At 37.8% G+C, this 24846-nt stretch overlaps 1 long non-coding RNA gene across 1 annotated transcript in view; it reads left to right on the top strand.

Annotated features, from left to right (window-relative positions):
• The window catches only part of LOC123001315 (uncharacterized), a 28768-nt gene extending 4936 nt beyond the window's left edge, over positions 1-23832 (top strand). Inside the window, exon 3 of the long non-coding RNA XR_006410062.3 lies at positions 21341-23832. This is a non-coding gene — a long non-coding RNA (uncharacterized LOC123001315). The remainder of the gene's footprint in view (positions 1-21340) is intronic.
• The last annotated feature ends 1014 nt before the right edge of the window (positions 23833-24846 follow it).

Genomic DNA, 24846 nt, shown 5'->3' with positions numbered 1-24846 from the left:
GAACAAAAGAAAGAACTTCCCTAAAGATATTTCAGTATTCACTGTAAAGAGCAAGAAGTGCTTGTGAATTCCTCCAAACACAATTTTTCCAGTCCAGATCCATCCAATTTAATCCACCCCATTAAACATATTTGACTCTACACACAACTGAGCCTTTTAAGGCCTGAATTCTTATATTTTTATCTTTGTGCTCTAACATCTAGTCTGCCTAGCTGCAATATTTTTATAAAAGTCTGAGTGAAGAAATCAAAGAATCACCTCTATCTTAAAGGTGAACCACTTAATTGCCTCATGACAAGGGTTAATTATTTAACCAATCAAAGGCTCAATTTCATCACCTATACATATTCCATACAATACTACCTATTTGGTAAGTTGTCATTATAAGCGAGAGCTAGTGTTATTAGTATTGTTGTTTTAAACAAATGAATCTGATTAGAGTTAGATTTATAAGTAGTGTGTTCCAATCAGGCAATGGAGAATCAGGCTGGAGAAGGTGTCTGGGGATCAGTATAAGCATCTGCTCATATTAAAAGAAACTGTAGTCAGGAAACCCCACAGACATGGTGTCAGATCCTTGACTGTGACTCCACTGATTTGGGAGGAAACATTGTGGCCAATGAGATCCACACACATGCTCTTTCTTATGGAGTCTTAACTATTTTTTTCTCATTGTATAGCAATAGGTGCTTCTTTTATGTCAGTAGACCAAAGACATGTTACAGAGTCTTTTGAAGGTAGCCTTCCAGCAAGACTTTCACTTGCAAACAAGCCTCAGATACCAGGTCTGTCATAATCTTTCTAAATTTCAGACCATTTTTTCAGGCCAATTTTAGTGGACATATGAAATTTCACAGATGGTAATATGTTAGTGAGAGATGGATGTTCTTAAAAACACATGTTGACAAGGAGAACAGTTCTTTATGTCAAACATATTGGAGCCTTTTCCTCCTCCTACCTCATTCTAGTTTCCTCCTAGAAATGTCCTATAAACGTCTAGGATAAAAAGGGATGACTGGGTGATGGTTACACACCAATGTTCATGTATTTAATGCCAGGAATCGTATGCTCAAAATGGTTGCACTGGTAAATTTTATGTTATGTATATTTTACAATTTAAAGAAACAGATTGTAGAAGTATTAGATGCCTGTGTAAATATGATTGTGCTAAATAATGAAGCCCAATTTATTTTTATTGCTTAAATAAATATCCCTCATTGGTTCAATAGAGGGATAAAGAAATAAAAGAAAGTTTCAGCCAGGTTTAACCTCACAAGATTAAGCAGTTGGGGGTTTTGTCTGTTTTTAGATAAATGCCAATATTTTCCCTTATCAACAGCTATAGGGACCAGCCTGAGTTGACGTTTTTGAATGCAAAGAGAAATTTATGCTTTAGTGGGAAACTATGGATTTCTAACATTTTAGAGGACACCTCTTCGGGTTGTCTTATTCTGATTCTATGGAAGCTATTTTGCAACTGTGTATAGATAACTCATAACAATGCAAAATAATTCTTGTTTGTAGACATACAAATTCTTTCCTGTCTGGGTAAAGGTTCATCTGATTCTACTCTTTCTTCCCCATCTTGTGGAAAAACCAGTTTGCATCCATCTGCATATTTATTTCAATATTCCTTATCTACAAATGTGTCTAAGCTTTGGATTCTCGTCAGACTGAGTTATAACATCTGCCAGGTTTTTTCATTGATTACAAGTTAAATAACATCCTTAACACCTGTTCATTTTTATATCTGTATGAGAATCATGATTTTTATCTTTTTTGAAAATTGGCTGTTAACAAGAACAAATGAAGAAATTTATTTTCCTTTAGACATAAGGGAGAGAAAACAAGGAAGTCTTTAAGTTTGTCATTTATTCAGCCCTGTGTATCAGTTAGGAAAAGATTCACATCAGAAAGTTAATTCTGTAATAAGGATTATTTTACTGATGGAAGTTTATCTATAATGACTAGTTTTCTCAAATGCATGTTGCTTCTTGAGCCCTTTTTCAGTTAAAAATTTATACCATGGCTCATCTGTTACTAAAATTCCAAAAGATTATGTAAAATGAACCATAGGTAGCATTTTAATTTTTTCTATGGAAAATTCCACAGCAAATAAGCTACCTGAAAAAAAAAAAGTGTGGTGCAGATTTTGACAGCAGCTGGTTAACTAAAATTCAAACTACTTTCAATAAAGCATAATTAGATTTTAATTCTAAATAAAATATGATGCTCCTTTTCTCATCTAAATATTTATGGATGGTACAAGTGTTTGTGGGCCCATGTGTGCAGAGGAGAGCAGAGCACATGGGGAGACATTTTTTAAATCACTGAATTTCAAAAAGCATGCATTAGCTTCAACAATGTTTTTTATAAGTACTTTTGGGATGGATTAAATATTTCCTCACAAATGTAAAAAAAAAAAAAAAAGTCAAGGTACTATTGAATATATCAAGGAGAAGAACGTCTACAATATACGCCTTTGTAGAACAACTCAGAAATCTGTTTACCCGAGTATCTTGGAAAATATTTAAAGGCTGTCAAAGACTTCTAACTATGTCAAGTAACCGTATGTTTTTAATCAAGATAACTGGAGACAGTGGTCGAAATAGTAAGTATTAAAGAAAATCTATAGTGAGCTTGATCAGCTGTAGGGAGAACCCTCACCAGGCTCCTTCATTCTGCCAGTTTCTCCAAGATAGGTGTAGTAGGGTTCTCTAGGGAAACACAGCCAAAAGGATTTAGATATAAATACACATAGACATACATATACCAACACACACACATACACACACACACACACACACACACACCCCATACGCTTATCTCTATTAGAAGATTTTTTTTTTTAAGATTTTATTTATTTATTTGACAGAGAGAGAAACAGCCAGCCAGTGAGAGAGGGAACACAAGCAGGGGGAGTGGGAGAGGAAGAAGGTGGCTCCCAGCAGAGCAGGGAGCCCAATGCGGGGCTTGATCCGAGGACCCTGGGATCATGCCCTGAGCCGAAGCAGACGCTTAAGGACTGACCCACCCAGGCTCCCCTCGATTAGAAGATTTCTTACAAGGAACTGATTTTTGGGGATTACAGAGGCTGACAAGTCCTAAAATATGCAAGTTGAATCCCGGGAGAGCTGAAGGCTGGCAGGCTGGAGACCCCAGAAGAGTCACTCTTTGGGTTCGAGTCTGAAGCAGGAAAGGACAGATGTCCCAGCTGAAGGCAACTAGGCAAAGCAAGTTCTCTCCTACTCAAAGCAGATTCTGCCTGTTTGTTCTACTCGGGGTCTCGACCAACTAGGGAAGACCACCCACATTAAGGAGGGCAGTCACTTTTATTCAGGCTACCGCTTCAAATGTTAATCTCATCCAGAAACACCCTCCTAAAGGCACTCCGGATAATGTTTAACCAAATGTCTGGGCATTCAGGTTGACACACAAAATTAACCAACCCAGTATGTTAGCAAGGCCCAGGGCCTAAGAGAATTTGTGTTAATGAAATTGCTTAAAAGCATAAAGTTGAACAAAACATCAAAATGGCTCTACTAATGTTTCAGCAAAGCTCGATTTTAAACTAAGTAACCTTTTTCTTCTCTTCCACAAACCTTCCCTCCTTCCTCTTCTTAGCCTTTTGTTTCAGGAACCCATATTCACCCTGAAAACCTGACAAAGGAGGCCAGCAGCACTTTCGCAATTCCTGTGGAAACCCGTTAGATCCCTTTACCCTCCAACCCTTTCCTACAGGTGGGCTTGTGGTTTTGAAGCCCTTAGCCTGCTACAGCTTCCTTTGTCCAGCAACCTACAGAGCTATTGTTCCTCTTTACACCCAAACTCTGTCCTCCGTTACTCATTTTGGCTCCTGAGCACAGAGGCCAGTTTTCAACATGAACACATCTGTTTGTTCCCAAATTCTGTCTCTCTAGATAAAACAGGTCTAGAATATTCACCTGCACACACAGAGTTTTCCCAAAGTTATCTTCTGGATATTCTAACATGTTTTGATGGTCGGGGCTTGGAGGGTAAGTAGAATCAGTTATTTGCACGTTTACATTTGATTTTTCAGTATAGAATGTCATGTTTGCTTTCCTGTTACCGCGGAGTCTCTGGATCACTTATTGCCATGATTCCAGAAAATGCTGACAAATAATTTTCCAGCACTTCAGCTGGAAAATGATGTAAAGAGAGTAGGAAACACGCATTTCCTCAGATAAGTGGAGAACACAGACAAGAGAACATAGAATTGAATATATTGATACAAACAAGGATGAAAGAAGGAGAATCAATAGTTATATTACATCTGAAAATTATAGATAGTCTAGGAACTTTTCATAAATTAACTCATTTAATTTTCATAATAACTCTGTTTGGTAGTTTTTGTCCTTCCTGGTTCATAGATAAAGCAGCTTATAAGAGGCACAGTTGGAATCGCTGCCCTGGTCTGTTTGATTTTCAAAAACACTATGTTCTTCCCATTTCATCATTGTTTCTGCAGATTCTGTCTCCTCTCTCACTCTTTTTTCCCTTTGTCAAAGCATCAAATATGGAAATCACATAAAAGCTGAATGTTAATGTATTTATTACCTTTTCTATGTTTCATAATCATGCAAATATCCTTTAACTTGGACTATTTAGCATGTGAATGTGTATCATCTTGAGAGTACGAATGCACGTACGTGTATATACTCTAAGCATGGCTCGTAAACTTGGTGGTTGTGAATAGAAGCTGGCCACCAATAGATTGGTGAAATTAAGATTCTTGACTTAAAAACTAAGGAACAGAACTTGTATCCATGGTGACTCCACGAATGCGCCAACACCTGGCAAAGCTCACTCGGAAACATCTTGTCAGCTTCTGTCAGAAATGCTCATAAAAAAGAGAAACAGGATAATAAGAAAGCCATTGAAAAGCAAGTTGTGAGTAACAGAAATTAAGAAAATACAATTAAACACGTGTTTGTTTCCCATGTGCAAAGTCACTGAGGAAGCAGAGAAGAACAAAATATGATCCTAGCCCTCAAAGAGCTAATATTTTTATAAGGGGAGAGACGTGTGTATAGAAGTCACAAAACACATTAACAGTCACAGTGTCTAAGTAAAAACACAAGGCGTAAAAGGTTTGTTGACGGTAAGAACTTAGATCGGGGCTTGAATGAACGGTAATATTTCCAAGGGGGCACTGATAGGTGAGGGCACTGAGAAGTCAGGAGATGAAGTGCCATGAGGCGGAGGTGAGGCCGTCGGGAATGTCCCACGATACGGTCAAGCCAAGCCACCACTCCACCTATCGACTGGCGTGTTGAAGAGTTTTAAAGTGACTTATTCTACAGCCACCAGTGACCTTTACATGGCCAATCTCAGTGGATGTATTTCAGTTATTAATGCGATATGTCAGCAGAAATTAGGGCTGTTAATCACTTCCTGCACCGAGAAAGGCTTCCTTCCTTTAGCTTCTCTGAATCCTTAGTCTTTTTTTCCTCTATAGCCACTCTCCAATTCCTATGTCCATCATGTCTCCTCTGAGCTCCAGTGTCACCACTAAGAGCTTCTAGTGCCAAATAAAAGCCATTATACCTGAAACTGAAAGTAAAGTTATGTTCTTTTCCCTCCTCTCCCATTGTAAGCCTGGGATTACTCCGGTGTTCTTTTTCAAAGCAAATAACATGATCACATCCAACTAGTGGCTAAAATCAGAAATTCAGGCATTATCCTTAATACCTCTCTCTACCTAACACCACCAGGTCCAGTGCATCTAGATTCATGTTAATATTCCCTTCAATTATCCCTCATCCACATCTCTCGCTCTCTCCCTCTTTCCCTATGCTTTAGCCGCATCGGCTCGTTCTGGTGTTTTTGCATGTGCAGCAAACACCCTTCGGCATTTTCTATCCCACCCGCCCCACCATTAATAACCACTCTTGTTTTCAGACCACAGCTCAACTACAGATTTCCTGGTGACAACATTTATAATCCTCCTCGTTAGATCCTTTTTCTGCTGCATCTTATCCCAAACCCCGGTAGTATCAGGATCGTACTGTAAAGATCAATTTCATAATTATTTATTAACTTAGCTCATTAATCACCACTAGACTGTAAGTTGCCTGAGAGTGGGGAACGATCTGTCTTGTGTTGGTACATAATAGAATTTAAATACATATTTGATGAATGAATGTCAGAATAAGCTAACACCTGAACTAGAAGCAGGGAGGGTAGGAAGTAGGCAGGAATCTAGGCTTGTACTACTGTAGAAATAGTTGGGTTGGAATAGATGGTAAAGTTTTAGGAAATGGTAAAAAAAAAATACAATTAATAAAAATGACTGTTTTCTGGAGGTAGGGATTTAGGGAAAGGGAGAATCAAGGAGAACTCCTAAATTTCAAGGTTATTTGAATTTACTCACTGACTGTTTAGTGTAAGATGTGCTTAGGGCTGAGGATGGACCAAGGAATACCAAGAGAAGAAGATGGGTACAGTGGCAGAGGAGAACCAAGAAAGGAAAAACATGAGGGAAGAGACAGTCTGTATGATGAATAATATAAATACCCTGTTCCTTATCAAAATTCTAATTTATATAATACAGACTTGTGGGTTTCTATTTTATTCAAAGGATTATAATACATTAATATCATTTATTTTGAGGCTCCAATTATCCGAGATGTGAGCAGTGGGAGTCATTTCATTTGGCTTCTGTGCCCTTTTGACAGTTCCCCATTACTCTCTGAACATTTCCTTTCTTTCTGATGCAGCAATGTGTTCCAGATTCATCTTATACTTTTTTTCCCCAGACTTATTGAAATCAGCCTTCTTTCATTTTGTTTTTCTTCCCTTTTTTTATGTTTTTATTTTTACAAGGAGTCCTGGTTCCTTTCAGTAAAAAATATTAGAAATCAAGGTCTGGGTGCCAGGTATACACACACACACACACACACACACTGTATGTATGTATGTATGTGTGTGTGTGTGTGTGTGTGTGTGTGTGTATGTATGTGTATATATATATATATATATATATATATATATATATATATATGCATTTATATCTATAGCTATCTACCTACCTGCCTATCTAAAACTTTGCATTAGCACTGGTATCTGCAAATTTGAACACCATAGGATTCCTTCTAGTTGTCTTCTTTTTCATATCAGTCCTTCTCTCCATTGACAGTAAGAAACCAGACTCTCATTATTCCTAGTTATTAATTTTATCAGTCTCTCTGAATATAACCTCTGACCTGTATATAATCTCCTGCCACTTTCACCACTGTCTCTGCACTAACACTTCCTTTTCCCTACCGGGGTTATGACATTCTTCACCAGGCCAGTGCCTGCATGGAAGCCCTCCCAACCTCTCTTGGTCTCTGACACCCTGAGCTGGCCACCTCCCTATGCAAAAGCCCTCCTCACTCTGCTGCGGCTCCCACATTCAATGTCAGGGCACCTCCTAGCACAGATGCCCTCCTCATTGCATAACGGTTCTGGTATTCCACACTGCCTCCCGCCACCCCCCCCAACTACCACAGCCTGCATAGCTCAGACTCCTCTAGTGTCTTTGGAGCAGAAGAGTCGGAGAAAGACAGACGATATAATCTTCGTAAATCTACTTTTTACAATATGTAATTAACATTTCCTATATTATTGAATTCCCCTCTCCTATGTGACTTTTATGCTATTTCATTTGATTAATGCTATCTTTTATAGGATGTTCTTTTTCCACCATGGGAATGATTGACGATATCTGAGAAGGTAAATGTGATTTTATAGAGACTATGTAATCCATGCACATTCCATCTTGGTTTTTCATTCCTTTAGGAAGATAAATGTACTTTGAGTAAAAATATTTTGGTTTGAGTCCCAGTTTTGCTGTGTGATCTTCGATTCCCAGTATCTCAGTTTCTCCTCTTAAAATGAAGGTGTTCAATTCATTTTTGTGTCAGGGACTTGGTGCTAGTTGCTTCCTTTGCTTGGATCACACTGATTTTGGATGTGAAATTTATTTACTCTGGTCAGTCAGGCCTCAATTCTCTGAAGAATTGGCATTTGAATAAGGATTTTCCTTTACATCCTTTGTGTGGTGCATGAAAGTCTCAAATCAGCTGAGAACAGTCGTTTAGTGAGTTGGTAGTGATGAAGATTGCAAATGACATTTTAAAAAATAGCAATTCTGTAAGGAAATTGCTGTATTAGCTTAATAAACAATAGAGACTAAAATGTTATATTAGGGCAAACAGCTGTAAATGGTAATGATGGTTGAGATGGTGACAAATACCAAAACACCTTGGGGAAAATTTTGTAGCTTCTAGGCCACCTAGAAATATGTAATGTATAGTCTCCTATAACTCCTCCCATTGAGACTTAGGCCTTAACATCTCAAGTTTTCCATAAGCCTCAAGTCTGCTGGGGGTTGTAGAAATGCTGAAAACACAGTTCTTCTCTAACTGCATTTCTCTACCTCTTACCACCTGCTTATTCATATCCTCACTATTTTCCTTTTTAGAGGTTTTTTTTCTCCTCATCACCGCAGCTCAGCATACCATTGCTGACCCCAAATCTACCTCACGGCATTATTTTAGCTTTATTTCCCACTGATAATGGCTTCATTTTCCCCGTATGTTTTCAATTCAAATTTCTGTGCAGGAGAATATGAATGCCCCACCTCTCTGTGAGAAAATGCCATAGGATCCTGTCACACCTATTTGTGGCCAGGGAGAAGCGTCACCTGGTTTATATCACTAGAGGCAGTAGAGGGCACAGTGTGGCTTAGAAAGGACAATGGTCAAGACAGGTATAAATGGACTTTTTACTCTAATTTAAGTAATGACGTTAACAACAACAAAAAAACCCAGAAGCAATTGCAAAGTGGAAGCACATTAATATCACAGTTATACAGGAGGCTCAGATTGTCCAGTCAGTTTCTGAAGTATATGGAGTCAGTTATTGGTATTGTGATGAGTTTTATTCTTCATTTATAAAATATGTAAAAATTATTTTAAATGCTTTCAAGTATAGAAAGCTGTTTGCAATCTGTACAGCTTTATTCCTTTCAAGGACAAGATTATGTGATTTGAATTTCTGGATTTTGTTTTCCAAGTTTTTATTAAAATAATTCCTACTATACTTGGTTTACAATACCAATATAGACCTACTAAATTTTCCCTAAGCAAGTATCTCTCACCCATCTGCATATAGTGATTTCTGTGTAAAATTAATAACTATTATTCACCTTACCCTGTTAAGTACTATAAGTTATAGACATAGGCAGAATCCTGACATTCGTATTTACAAAATAAATACATGTAAAGAATATTTTGTAATTCTGACAAGTATAGTACTGAGATATTTTTCCAAACCAGAGCAAGAGAGAGGGAAAGGAATGGGGTGGAGGGCATGAACCAATGGGGTAGAAGGAAGGAGAGGTTAAATACTAGAGGCAAAACCAGGTAGGCAAAAGGATCTTAGAGCCCAGTCAAAAGCCGGTGACCACACTGGCAATTTAGTGTCGTCTGTAATCTGAACCTGAATTGGATTAGGGCCTGCATCAAGCAGGACATGTGTATGAATTTCGGGTGACTTCCAGCAGTCTTCTGGAAGAAAGTCTTTATTGTTTACTAGAGACTGTTTCAGAGCCAGGCACCTGTCTCCACATCTTTAGCTGTGTAATCTAGAGGTCATTCTGGAATACTGACCTATTCAAGGAGATATCTCCTAAGACATTGAAATCTATAGCAAAATATGGTAAATACGATTAGGAAGTAAGTATCCTACCTGGCCATCCGCTACCATGTTATTTGATCTCCTGATTTTTTACTAGATTTACATTTAAAGATTTTAGTTATGTGTACCAAATTGATGAAATAGGCCTTATTTTATGCTTAGAAAACCTGAAGTCACATTTACAAACCTTAAGAAATATTTGTTGAACTGAATGTTGAAAAACAGCTGTTTTCCACTTAAGCTTAGTACTTTATTCTTTCTCCTCCCCCCCCCTTGTGAATACGAATGTCAGGATTCTGCCTATCTTCTATAACTTATAATACTTAACACGGAAAGGCCAATAATATTTATTAATTTTACACATGGGGAAGAGGCCACATCGGAAAAAGAGTGAAGACTTGGTCTGGGAGTAAAATGAACCCTGGTTGTCCTCGGCAGGGAGGGAGCTGGTGGTGCAGAGAAGGGCAGAGAACAGACTTTCACACCAGGGAGCCCAGGAGCAGGGAGGAGGAATCTCTATAATATTTGCCTTTGAAAGTGAGAGGCACCTAATCTCTTGAGTTCTTAAAACCAGCAGGACTTAAATGCTGGAATTTAAAAAATCAGCTGGCTGCGCTCAGGGAGAGTCTGACCGGCATTAAGAAGCAGAGCCCCCACCCTTAAAGAGACAGCGTGATAAACAGCCTGGTAGATACAGCATAGAGCCAGCAGTTTGAAAAACAGCCAAAGGTAGACAGGAGGGAGAGTGATTTGCTTATCTCAGAGGGTGGCCTGGAGAGACGGGGATCAAGCGGAGAACCCTTCCAGGAACTGGGGAGCTGGCAGGTGTCACTTCCCTGCCCCCTGCCATAAACCACAGCCACCTGCAGGAACCCGCACAAAGCCCACACTTTTACTAACTTGTTTGCATCACTGCCTGCCTGCCCCCAACTGTGCGTTTTAGCAGATCCACCCTTTCCAGTCACAGGTCCCTCAGTCCCGGAGCTGCGGGCCTCTCCCCTGGAAGACCAGCAAAAACTGACAACAGCACATCTCCTGACCTGCACATTTTGCTAGATCTCCGTTCTGGCAGCAGGAGCAGGTCTCATTTCATAAGCAGACCCCTGCACACCTTGCTGCCCACAATAGCCAAAGAGGGCCTGTGCAGAAACTGGGCTGAAGGAAAAAGAGGCCATGACTGGACAGCAGAGCCCACAAAACATGCGCAGAAGACACTCCCTGAAGTGGCAGGCCCTGGGGAAAAGGGGACACTACAGGACTTCTTCATAAGGCTGTTATCGTTGAGAGCAAGAGAAGTGGCCGACCTTCCTAACACATAGAAACAGAAACAGGAAGTCAGACAAAATGAGACAGGCAACATCTTCCAAATGAAAGAACAGGATCAAACCACAGCAAGAGACCAAAGCAAAATGGATGTAAGTAATATGCCTGATAGAGAATTTAAACTAATGATCAAAAGACACTCACTAGACTGGAGAAAAGAGTGGAGAACATCAGTGAGACTCTTAGCATAGCGATAAAAAAGAACCAATCAGAGATCAAGAACACAATAAATGAAACTAAAAATACACTTGATGGAATAAATAACAGGCTAGATGAAGTAAAGGAGTGAACCAGCAACCTGGAAGACAGAGTAATGGTAAGTAACCAAGCTGAGCAAAGGACAAGCACAGAGATTCTTCAAGCTGAGTCTAGTCTTAGGGAACTCATGTACTCCATCAAGTGTAATAGCATCTGCATTATAAGGATCTCAGAAGAAGAAGAAGAGATAGGGGGCAGGAAATTTATTTGAAGAAATAATAGCTGAAAACTTCCCTAATCTGGGGAAGAAAACAGATATCCAGACACAGGAGGCACAGAGATCCCCCAAAAATTCAACCTGAGGAGGGCCACACAAAGACACATGGTAATTAAAACGGCAAAAAGCAGCAATAAAGAAAAAAAAAATTAAAAACAGTAAGAGAAAAGAAGACAGCTATATACAAGGGGAAACCCCATAAGGCTATGAGTGGATTTTTCAGCAGAAACTTTGCAGGCCAGAAGAGTGGCATGACATATTCAAAGTGCTAAAAGGGAAAAATCTGCAGCCAGAATATTCTCTCCAGCAAGGCTATCATTCAGAATAGAAGGAGAGATAAAGAGTTTCTCAAATAAAAACTAAAGGAGGTCATGACCACCAAACCACCCCCACAAGAAATATTAAAGGGGACTCTTTGAGTGGAAAGGAAGACCATAAATGAGAATATGAAAAGTAAAAAAACATAAAAGCAGTAAAAATAAATATTTGTGTAAAAATCATTCAAGATTCATAAAATAAAAGGATGCAAAATATGATACCATATACCTAAAACATGGGAAGGAGAGGAGGAAAGAATGGGTTTAAACTTAAGTGACCATCAACTTAATATAGGCTGCTATGCGCAGAAGATGTTATATACGAACCTAATGGTAACCGCAAGTCAAAACCAGTCGGGATATGCAAAGAGTAAAGAGAAAGGAATCCAACTATATCACTACAGAAAGCCAACAAACTGTGAAAGAAAGTAAGAGAATGATCAGAGAAAATCTATAGAAACAACCACGAAACAAGTAACAAAATGGCAAAAAATGCATATCTATCAAATGTAAATGGACTAAATGCTCCAAGCAAAAGAAAAAGGATGACAAAATGGATGAAAAAAAAAAAAAACAAGACCCACCTATGCTGCCTACAAGACACTCATGGGACACTCATTTCACACCTGCAGAATGAAAGTGAGAGGATGGAAAAACATCTATCATGCAAATGGATGCCAAAAGAAAGCCAGGGAAACAATACTTATATCAGACAAAATAGACTTTAAAAATTCTGTAACAAGAGATACAGAAGAACACTACAATAAGAATAAAGGGGACGATCCAACCAGAGAATATAACGATTCCAAATATTTATGCACCCAACATGGGAGCACCCAAATACATAAAAGAGTTAATAATAAACATAAAAGAACTAATCGATAGTAATACAATAAGAGTAAGGGACTTTAACACCCTAGTTACACCAATGGACAGATCATCCAAACTGGAAGTCAACAAGGAAATGGTGACTTTGAATGACACATTGGACCAGATGGATTTAACAGACATATTCAGAACATATCACCCTAAAACAGCAAAACATACATTCTTTTCAAGTGAACATGGAACGTTTTCCAGAATAGATCACATATTGGGCCACAATACAAGTCTCAACAAATTAAAAAAAAATCAAAGTCATACCATTTTTTTTTCCTGACCACACTATGAAACTAGAAATCAACCACAGGAAAAAATCTGGAGAGAGCACAAATAACCTCTCTGGAGAGAGGTTAAATAACATGCTAATAAACAATAAATTGGTCAATCAAGATATCAAAGAAGAAATTAAAAAATACATGAAACAATTGAAAATGAAAGCACAATGATCCAAAATCTTTGGGATGCAGCAAAAGTGGTTCTGAGAGGGAAGTTTATAGCAATTGAGGCCTACCTCAAGAAACAAGAAAAATCTCAAACAAACAACTTAACCTTACACCTAAAGGAGCTAGAAAAAAAGAACAGTAAACAAAACCCAAACCCAGTAGAAGGAAGGAAATAATAAATATTAGAGCAGAAATAAATGATATAGAAACTAAAACAGCAATAGAACAGATCAATGAAGCCAGGAGCTGGTTTTCTGAAAAGATCAACAAAATTGACAAACCTCTAGGAAGACTCATTAAAAAAATAAAAGACTGAGGAACTAAATAAACAAAATTATTAACGAAAGAGAAGTAATAACCACCACCGCAGAAATACAATTATAAGAGAAAATTAGGAAAACCTATATGCTAACAAATTATACAACTGAGAAGAAATGGATAAATTCCTAGAAACATATAATCTACCGAGACTAAAGCAGGAAGAAATAGAAAATTTGAACAGACCAATTACGAGCAATGAAATTAAATCAATAATCGAAAAACTCCCAAAAAACAAAAGTCCAGGACCAGATGGCTCCACGGGTGAATTGTACCAAACATTTAAAGAAGAATTATTACCCATTCTTCTCAAACTATTCCAAAAAATACAAGAGGAAGGAAAACTTCTGTGTTCATTCTAAGAGGGCAGTATTACCCTGATACCAAAACCAGATAAAGACGTCACACAAAAAAGAAAAATACAGACCAATATGTCTCATGGATATAGATATAAAAATTCTCAACAAAATATGAGCAAACCAAATCCAGTGTATAATAAAAAATCATACACCACGATCAAGTGGGATTTATTCTTTGGGATGCAAAGGTGGTTTGGTATTTGTAAAACAATCAACATGATACCTCACATCAATATGAGAAAGGATAAAAACCATATGATCATTTCAATAGATGTAGAAAAAGCATTTGACAAAATACAACATCTATTCATGATAAAAATCCTCAACAAAGTAGGTTTAGAGGGAACATACCTCAACATAATAAAGTTCTTGTATGAAAAACTCACAGCCAACATCATACTAAGAGCTTTTCCCCTAAGGTCAGGAACATGACAAGGATGTCCACTCTCACCTCTTTTATTCAACATAGTACTGGAAGTTCTAGCCACAGCAATTAGACAACAAAAAGAAAGAAAAGGCATCCAAATTGATAAGGAAGAAATAAAAGTCTCACAGACGACATGATATTACATGTAGAAAACACTAAAGACTCCACAAAAAAACTGTCAGAACTGATAAATTGATTTGGTAAAGTCACAGGATATAAAATTAATATACAGAAATCTGTTGCATTCTTAGACACTAATAATGAAGCAGCAGAAAGAGAATTAAGAAATCAAACTCATTTACAATTGCACCAAAAACAATAAAATATCTAGGAATAAACTTAGCCAAAGAGGTGAAAGACCTATACTCTGAAAACTATAAAACACTGATGAAAGAAATTGAAAATGATAAAAAGAAATGGAAAGACATTCCATGTCGTGGGTTGGAAAAACAAATATTGTTAAAGTGACTTACCACCTAAAGCAATCTACAGATTTAATGCAATCCCTATCACAATACCAACAGCATTTTTTCATAGAACTAGTAAAAACAATCCTAAAATTTGTTTGGAACCACAAAAGACCCCAAATAGCCAAAGCAATCTTGAGAAACTAAACTGGAGGTATCATAATTCCAGATTTCAAGTTACATTACAAAGCTGTGGTAATCAAAATAATATGGCACTGGCATAAAAAATAGACACATAGATCAAAAGAATAGAATAGAAAACCCAGAAGTAAGCCCACAACTATATGGTCAATTAATCTTCTGACAAAGGAAGAATGAATATACAATGGGAAAAAGTTTCTTTAGCAAATAGTATTGGGAAAACTGGACTGCTACATGCAAAAGAATGAAACTGGACCACTTCCTTACACCATAAACAAAAATAAATTCAAAAATGGGTTGAAGACCTAAGCGTGAGATCTGAAAACATAAAAATCCTTGAAGAGAGCACACGCAATATTGTCTGACACAGACTGTAGCAACGTTTCCCTGAAGCAAGGGAAATAAAAACAAAAATAAACTATTGGGACTACATCAAAATGAAAACTGTCTGCATAGTGAAGAAAAGCATCAACCAAACTAAAAAGTAACCAACTGAATGGGAGAAGATATTTGCAAATGACATATCCGATAAAGGGTTAGTATCCAAAATATACAAAGAACTGATACAACTCAATATCCAAAGAACAAATCATCCAATTTAAAAAAGGCAGAAGACATGGACAGACATTTCTCTAAAGAAGACATCCAGATGGCCAACAGACCCATGGAAAGATGCTCAACATCACTCATCATCAGGGCAATGCATATCAACAGTACCATGAGATATCGCCTCACACCTGTCAGAATGGCTAAAATTAAAAATGTAAGAAATGGCAAGAGTTGGTGAGGATGTGGAGAAAAAGAAACCCTCTTGCAGTGTTGCTAGGAATGCAAATTGTTGCAGCCACTGTGGAAAACCGTATCACAGTTCCTCAAAAAATTAAAAATAGAACTACCCTTTGATCCAGGAATTGCACTACCTGGTATTTACCCCCAAACTACAAAAACACTAATTGAAAAGGATACATGCACCTGTATGTTTACTGCAGCATTATTTACAATGGCCAAGATATGGACGCAGCCCCAGTGTCCATGGATAGATGAATAAAGAAGTATATATATACATGTATATAATACACACACACACACACACACACACACACACAATGGAATATTACTCAGCCACAAAAAATAATGAAATATTACCATTTGCAACAACATGGACAGAGCTACAGAGTATAATGCTAAGTGAACTGAATAAGAGAAATATAAATACCATATGAATCACTCGTATGAGGAATTTGAGAAACAAAACAAATGAACAAGGACAAATAGAGAGAGAAGCAAACCGAGAAACAGACTCTTAACCATAGAGAACAAACTGATGGTCACCAAAGGGGAGGAGGGTGGAGGGATGGGGGCAACAGGGGTTGGGAATCAAGGTGTGTACTGTCACGAGGAAATAAAGAGAGGGTTAATAGGTTCTGAACAAAGACCAAAGGAAGTGTTGGCAAGTAAACTATATGACCTTTGAGGACGTTAAAACTCTTGACATCTTGAAAAAATAGAATAAAATAAATGTGTAGATAGCAATAACAAAACAACAATCAAGAATAAAGAGTTGAAAATAGTAGGAGAAATGATTCGGACCCAGAGGATGAGACAGGCATAAACTAGGAACTACAGAAAGGAAGGGCAGAGTGGACAAGAGGCAGTTGCAGAAAGAGTTGAGTATTTAGATTTCTGGGTTTCGGAGAACCCAAACAATAAAGTTAACAAAAGGCCAAGACTTGATACACTTGGGGAAGTTTTAGAATCGCAAAGGTGAATTTACAATCCCACAGCATGCACATGGGTGACAATGGTTATCTACAAATGACAAAACAAAGCTAGATATTGCTCTAAGCAATAAATACTAAAAATGAATGGAGCAAAGTCTTCATCATTTGGAGAGGATGTTATTTTGATACAAGATATGTCTAGCTGCATGGATAGGTCTCTGCTCTTTATGTTTGCTTATTTTTGACTTCTTGACCTATTAATAAGTTATTATGTTCTTTTATTTTCAAGAATCCTTGTTAAATATCTATGTGTGTCCCATACCTAGTATTTTTGTCTGCAGAAATATTGAGCTATAGTTTCCTTATAATTAAATTCAGCTATTTAAATGAACCTGTGTTGAGTTTTGGTGAACAAATGCCTTTTGCCTCTACTTCATGGCATTCTCATGTGATGTCGGTGTTCAGCATTCCAGCAGCCTCATGGCAGAGAAAGTGTAGACAACGTTGGAAGCATAAAGCAAACGTTACGAAGAGTTTTCCGTTGTCTCATTTCTACTTCCTCATCCCCAGCAAACTAACCCCAGAGGAACTGCACTATATTCAGGAGTGCGGCTACTTTGAAGGGGCTTATGGTGCTTTAGTGGGGTAAATAGCACCCCCAGCAAAACATAACGCACACATATGCAGGCAAGGTAATTAATTGTGTGTGTGTGTGTGTGTGTGAAACATTTTACCAATTATCTCACTGAAATGTGTCTGTTACAGGTTGAATTTGGAATGCGCGGGTATATGTAATACTCTTAAATTGTAACTCTGTACCAGTGATCTTGGCAGTTGAACACTTTGCCATTGTTAAGAAAAGGGATTTCAAGCTTGTGATTTATACTATTTTGAATGAATTAAATTTTCTAAGCTCAGAATACCTTGATTGTAACCTTGCAAGACCCTAAACAGAGACCCAGCTAAGTCATACTTGGACTCCTGACCTATAGAAACTGGGTAATAGTACACGGAGGTGTTTTAAGCTATGAAGTTTGTGTTCATTTATTACTAAGCAAAAAGAATACAGTAGGCCTGTGTTAGTGGAAATGGCCCTAGAGTTTCCCTATTAAGAAGGATGATGGATTAAGACTGATCTATCAGATTGAACATATGACCTAGAAGACAAATTAAACATTTTCAAAAACTGAAATGAAAATAAAATGAAAAACAAAAAGCAAAAGGAAAAATAAACCCCCAAGCTATCGTGTTAAATAAAGATAGAGGTGTGGGGCAGAGCTGGACCCTTTTACCTTTTACTGTATTTTCTCACTTCTGTGTTGTTTTTGACACATCTCTGCTCTCTTTGAGAGCCTTTACTCATATGGAGTCTATCGATATCTATAATTTCACTGAAACTATAGTCTGTGGATTTATTTTCCTTTTTTGGGGGGGATATTTTCAGGTGAAGGAGAAATATATTGATTTATCACAGATATATACTAATAGGACATTCTGACATCTTTTAGATATCTCCCTTTCATTTACCTTGAAAGGTCATAAATGTTTCCTCCTTTAGAATGTCAAGCTTTAGCTATTTTTTTCTCTGAAGTTTGGGAGCTCAGAATTCAACTCCATATAAAATACAATTTTCTGACAGAATAATAAAACTGCTTTAAAATGGGCTAAGGAGATTAAATATATATATATATATATATATATATATATATATATATATATATATATATATATATATTTTTTTTTTAAGATTCTACCATTTGAGAGAGAGAGGCAGGGAGAGGGAGAAGCAGGCTCCCTGCCGATCAGAGAGCCTGACATGGGGCTCCATCCCAGAACCCTGGGATCATGACCTGAGCCGAAGGCAGACGCCCAACCAACTGAGCCTCCAGGTGCCCCAAGGATTAATATTTTTAAAAATTTTAAGTAGTGTGTAGATGGAGATGAATTACATATTTTTGCTTATATAAAGCCTAATTAAAAAATAAAGAAATTGAAAACTGTATGATTATGCTGCCATGTGAGGCATTGCATTTTCTCTAAGTAAAACTGTTTAACAGGAGCTGGAATAATTAATGATAAAGAATATTTTTTTTTAATGATCGAGAATATTTTAAAATCAGTTACAACATTAAAAAGTCTTATTCTAGATGACATCCAAGGTCCCTTTCAGCTTGAGAACTTTGCTATATAAAAACACATTTTAAATTTAAATTTAGCTGATTTCAGAATAGATGGTTCAAGACAATGTTTTTAAACTTCTTGCGCTGTTTTCAAATTTATTGCGAAGATTGTTTTTTCTTGAGAATATGAGCTACAGATAGTGTCATTTGAATGAGGGCAAATATATAAAATGTTACAGAATCAGAGTCCAGGGAACTTTTTTTTTTTTAAATGATAATAAACTGAACTGATTTCAGGCATTGCTTGATATTCGACATCACAAATGCTACTTTGCCACCTAGTGGTTGACTCTGATATTTCCTTTAGAAAAACTTTTTTTTTTTTTTTTCCTAATACCACAAAATAGTTACTACATTCCTATTTAGGATGAAATGATTCCGGGAATCACTCAATTTATATTTTTTGTATTGCATCTTGGTAAGCACAGAATACCTAAAATATTTTTATTGAACATCAAACTGGTGCAATTTAAAATGCTTAGCTTAAATGTTCCTTTGAAAAAACGTCTCTTGCTGCTATCCTTATTTGAAGGAGTAAAATAATCAAAACTATTATATTACCTTAAAAAATAACTTCTAGATGATGCCTGGGTGGCTCAGTCGGTTAAATATCTGCCTTAGGCTCAGATCATGATCCCGGGGTCCTGGGATTGAGTCTCACGTCAGGCTCACTGCTCAGCCAGGAGCCTGCTATTCCCTCTGCCTGCCACTTCCCCTGCTTGTGCACCCATGCTGTCTCTCTATCTCTCTGTCAAATAAATAAAATATAAAAAAAAATAACTTCTAGAGAGTGGTCTCCCATGGAGACATAAAAATAAATGTGTTAATTTTATTTAACCTAATGATGAAACTGGTAATGTCTAACCACTAGTTCAAAGGAAACGTAGAAAAACAGACACATTCATCGTTAAATTATTGTGCAAATGGAGGTAAAAGTACCTCCTTCTGGAGTGGAGAAAGGAAGAAATTAGATCCTTTTCCAGACCGACATGATGTGCATGTCTATAGACAATAATCATTTTCCACAGTTATCAGCTATCTACACTTTACAGAGCTGCAAAATAGCTTCCAGAGAATCAGATCAGATGTGAGCTATAGACATCCATGTTCTTCACTAAAAAACAAAATTCTCCTTATCCATTATATAAGTTCTGTCTTATAGCTCTCCCCATGTATCAGACTATGGTATCTGTATTGTTTCAAATATAGTTCCATCATTTGAAACTAGAATCAGCAACTGGGCACACATTAGTCATGCCCAGTTTCTATTTCCACTGCTTAGAGGACGCGAAGTCCCAAACCACTTATCTTCTCCCCCAGGTGTTTCTGCGGCAGGCTGTGGGAATCACTGGGCTAATATTTAGCCAAGGTTGAGAAGCATGGACTCCAGGGCAGAGGTGTGCAACCCTGGATGCATTAGAATCACCCGGGGAAATTTTAACAAATGCTCACATCTGGGGCCCACTTCAACGTAATATCTCTGGATATAGAATCTAGACATTGATGCTAAAAAACAAAGTCTTCCATGTGGTTTTAATGTGTGTCTGGTTTTGAGAAACATCACTCTGATGGCCATTGGAGGGTTCAGCTGCGGTTCCTTACAGACTCTAGTCCATGAGTATGGCCGTGGAGGAGGATACAGCGTAGACAAAGGATGATAGCCCACTCTCAGTAGCAAAATCACGATTAGTGTGTGATGTGGCTTCATGTTTTAATACGCAATTCATCAGAATCCAGATTCCTTAAGGAACTTCTGTTTATCGTTTGCTTTCTCATGTACCATGCCAATAGTTAAGAAAACACTTGGATCACATTGCACAAAAACACATCTGGTCTTCTTTGGGAACATTTCCAGCTTGGATTCATAAATTGGCTCTTGGGTTCCTTTACGCAAATCTAATAAACTTGATTAATATGAATGTACTTAGAGGTGGAGTCCAAAGGGTGTAGTTCTCTGGGGGTGACATCCCTACATAACCCTGTACATGTATACATTGTTTTTTACCCCAACCTGGTTGTGGTTTATGATAATTAAGAAACAACATGTTTCCAAAGCACACAGATGGTCCTTGTATTTTAACTAGTGCTTCATAAATGGCAGTATTACTATTTTGACCATTCCCTTTCTGCAAACACTACCTTACATCAGAGGGCTTCTCCCAGTTCAAGTGCTTCCAGACATCTCACTCTTAAAATCCTGGTTTAAGCTCTGTAGGTGATTTCAGTGTTTAGCCAGAGTGCAAAGTCTTGCTCTAGACCAGTGTTTCTCACTCTGCATCGGAAACAGCGTGGGGTGGGGGAGGGGGTGCTCATTAAAACTCAAGAATTCACAAATTGCTAAATTTGCATTTTTAACCCGTTTCCAACTAGTGATGGTAAGGCTAGTCCAGGAACACTTCGAGAGCTACGATCTAAACAGTGCTGGGATCAGCTTTTGAAACGGGTGCTTCACAATTAAAGTTTTACTTTTAATCTGTTTAAAACTAGGCTAAATTATGTTTAGGGTAGTTAGGGTAAAGTACACTCTAACCTGGGGCCTGTGTCTTTTCATAGACTTTGAACTGTCTGCTTCTCCGCGGCAGGTAGCCTGGCCGTCCTCCTTGAACCGAGGCCCACCTCCGTCCACTTCGGACCCATGCAGACCACCGACCCTACTGCCAGCCCTGCTCCAGTGTCTGATAGGTGACCTTCTGATGTCAAGGAGCCTGAAATCCCCACCCCTAGTTGTGCCAACGCCCCCATCTTGTGAACATGCCACGGAAAGCATCACGAGCAACTGCGCTGAGTAGATCAACGATTGCATCGTCTTTACCTCCCACTTTGTAGCTTGCGATTGACCACGTCTGCCCACGCTCTCCCTGCCAAAGAATCCCCCCACCCCACGCCTGTCCTTCTCTTTTTTCCCCTTCTCTCTCCCCCGCTTTTTTTTCCTGGGGAGAAAGACTTGAGATTTTTCTTCCGTCTTCTCATTTGGCTGCCTCGTGAATTACACTTCTTTGCTGCAAGCCTGCAGTCGGGGCTCGGCCTTGTTACGCATCAGGCACTTAGGCCCTCGTTCCATTTTGCTTTGCCTATGTTTTCCTTTTTTTTTTTTTTTTTTTATTTAATATTTTAGAGAGAGAAAGAGCAAACGAGAGAGCAAGCGGGGGAGGAGGGGGAGAGAGAGAGGAAAAGGGAGAGAATCTCTATCAGAGAATCCCTGCCAAGCACAAGCCCAACTAGGGGCTCAATCTCACCAAATCATGACCTGAGCACAAATAAAAAAATCTGAAGATCAACCAACTGAGCCACCCAGACGCCCCCTACGTTTTCCTTTATGACGTGACCTAAGCTCAATTTCAAATGGGATATTTGTAGCTGGTTGGCACCCAATCTCAGCGGACAAATCAACTTGATCCACACCTACCAGATTAAATGACAAATTTTAAAGAGACATAAGGGAATGCTATGTGAATCATAGATGCTTAAGGGAATAATATTGGAACTTATTTCAAAACTCCACTTTGTTATTAGTTGTGGTAATTCAGAAAACTTATTATCTTTGAAACCTACTTTCCTAATTTGTAAAATAAAAAATGATTTTTTGGTGAACATTTAATAAATCAAATCATAGAAAGACCTTAGCCTATTAGGAGAAGCTTAATACTGTAATTATTAATTTCCTTGCCTTATTTATAAAATTATTATAGACTCCATTACAGTGAATATAGGGGTAGGAAAAAACATCTTGGGTGTGGTTTCTAGCATACTTATACAAAAATACAGCTTGCTGGGAATTCACATCTCTTAAGTCATACTTGATCACATAGAGAACACGAACAAAGCATTTGCAAACACAAAGGAAAGATGTAGCTAAATATTTACTTTCTCCTCATTGGTCCATCCTTCTGTATATGTTTTTCCTTTTGAACCTTGCTCTCAAACAGAAATCAGAGAACATTAAGGGCAGCCAGCTGTTTTCCATCCTAGCAACCACCGTCCCCAGCTCTTATTTGCTATTTGAACCTATTATCCTGCCGCTGTGATGTGCCTCTTTCCCTGGGAGCCCTTCGGGTACCTTTGCCCCGTGTGTTAGGCGGCAGCGAAGCAGAGAAAACAAGGTGGCCTTAATGGTTGACTTAATGGTGTGTTAAGTGTTCATTTCTGCTGAACTGAACACAGGCTTTGGTGTGAGTGTCTAGTTTTATGGGAGTGCTGTCAACCAACTTGCATAGAGTACTAAATTTCGAAGAAATCTGTGTTTTGAGTGGAGTATGAGGAAAAGAGCTCAAGGGTAGAATAAGGTGATCACAGTCGATAAGCCTAGAATGTTTATTTCCCCTGCCTCCAAGCATTTTTTTTTTTTTAATGTAAGCATGTGTCAGGTATTTTGCCTTGAAATTATTTTCTTCCCCTGAATTAAGAGAGTTAGAAAAAAAGTAAGAGATAGCTAGAAATACTGGATATCTTATTTTGCTTTACTTTGCTTCTCCACAGGAAAAAAAATCCCGTAATTTTAATTATTTACTTTCATTTATTTTAAAACACTTAATAAAAGAAGAAAGCTATATTAATTTAGCATCCATGAAATGCTTTTAAGTATGTGAGGTTCAAAACAAAATTTAAAATGTAAGAGTCTTAGTGGGTGAAGTATATTTCAAACATGTCCACTGTTTATGAGAATAATATTTGTTGAAACATGAATAAGCAAGTCATAATTTTATTAGCCAAGCATCCCTAACTTTGAGAATAGACTGATATATTAGTGAAATGGTAACTTTAGGACTTATTTGTAATATTTGAGCAATGAGGGGAAAAAAAACATGAAAAATATGAGCTTGATGATGATTACTAACAATGACCTTGGTGTAATTACATACTATGATTGATAGAAGATGATGTAAGACAAAAAACAAATTTGCCATATTTTTGCTCATATCCTTACAACAAACCCCTCAATAATTAGATGTCAGTGCTGTCCCGTACAAAGTAAGAACTGTAAATTAAAAAAACATGATTATATGTATATCTATTTTTTTCACTTGAAAAACTCTAATCGTTCATTAAAATCTTGTTATGGATTTTATGCTAATTGTAATAGCAGTGAGAGAACTGAAATTTTTATAACATTACCATGAGTTAAAGAAATTTAATCTACTATGAAACATAAGTTTATAGATTATATCTCAAAGATTCTAAAAATATAAAATGGTAAATACTCTTGTTCAGTTATCTGATCAGAGGACTGGTGTTTTATGCAGAGATCTTCATGAATAATCACTCCCTCCTTCCTCAGAGGCAGGTGGGATCCTCCATACTTTCCAGGAAAAGTTTCTGAGGTTTATGAAAGTTCCCAGAAAGAGTCTGGGGTTGTTACACTGGGAGTCCATAATGGGTGGCAGCCTTTATGGGAGTCACAAAGTCTTGAAGTAAGCACACAGCATAAACCACTGGGGGACTTGGGAAAATAAGTGGACAAGAAACCTGAACTATTTGACCATCAAAATCAAAATCTAGGCACGAGTCAGACTATTAAAAGCCATCAAGATGTCTATCACTATAAAGAAATCTCATGAAAGGAATAATAGACTATTGCAAATGGGAATCTCTGAAGCCAAAGCTACAAGATTGATGGGCATGGGCTAAGCGCCACAAAGCTGTTAGAGCACAGGCCACCTAACTTAAAGATTCTCTTGCTAGGATAAGCTGGTCACAGAATGGCTTAGATTGACATGAGGTCATTCACCCACATCAAGAAAATTTCCATGCACCAAGTTATACTGTAAAACACCACAAAATCCCCAACCCAGTAGCACATCCCTCTAGGTATTAATTTAACTCTGAGAGACCCAAGGCTTAGCTAAAGAAATGGGATCCTCATGTTTCAAAGGACTGAGAGCTCTACCTTCTGACACACCTATTTTATGTCTAATAACTGTGGTGACAGAAGCTATCAATGACTGCAAAACTGGCAAAATCCTACAAAGACAACCTGAATTATAAGGGCCATGATGGGAAATGTTCCAATTTAACACGATCGTTCATTTAAAAAGTGCACTTGAAAGCAGGGGTTCCCAAGTCAACAAAGAGAATGGGATGCCTATTTAAT

Source organism: Ursus arctos, unplaced genomic scaffold (assembly GCF_023065955.2).
Source record: "Ursus arctos isolate Adak ecotype North America unplaced genomic scaffold, UrsArc2.0 scaffold_3, whole genome shotgun sequence".
NCBI lineage: Eukaryota > Metazoa > Chordata > Mammalia > Carnivora > Ursidae > Ursus > Ursus arctos.
The sequence above is the reverse complement of the archived record's forward strand: the minus strand, read 5'-3'. Positions and strand labels throughout refer to the sequence as shown.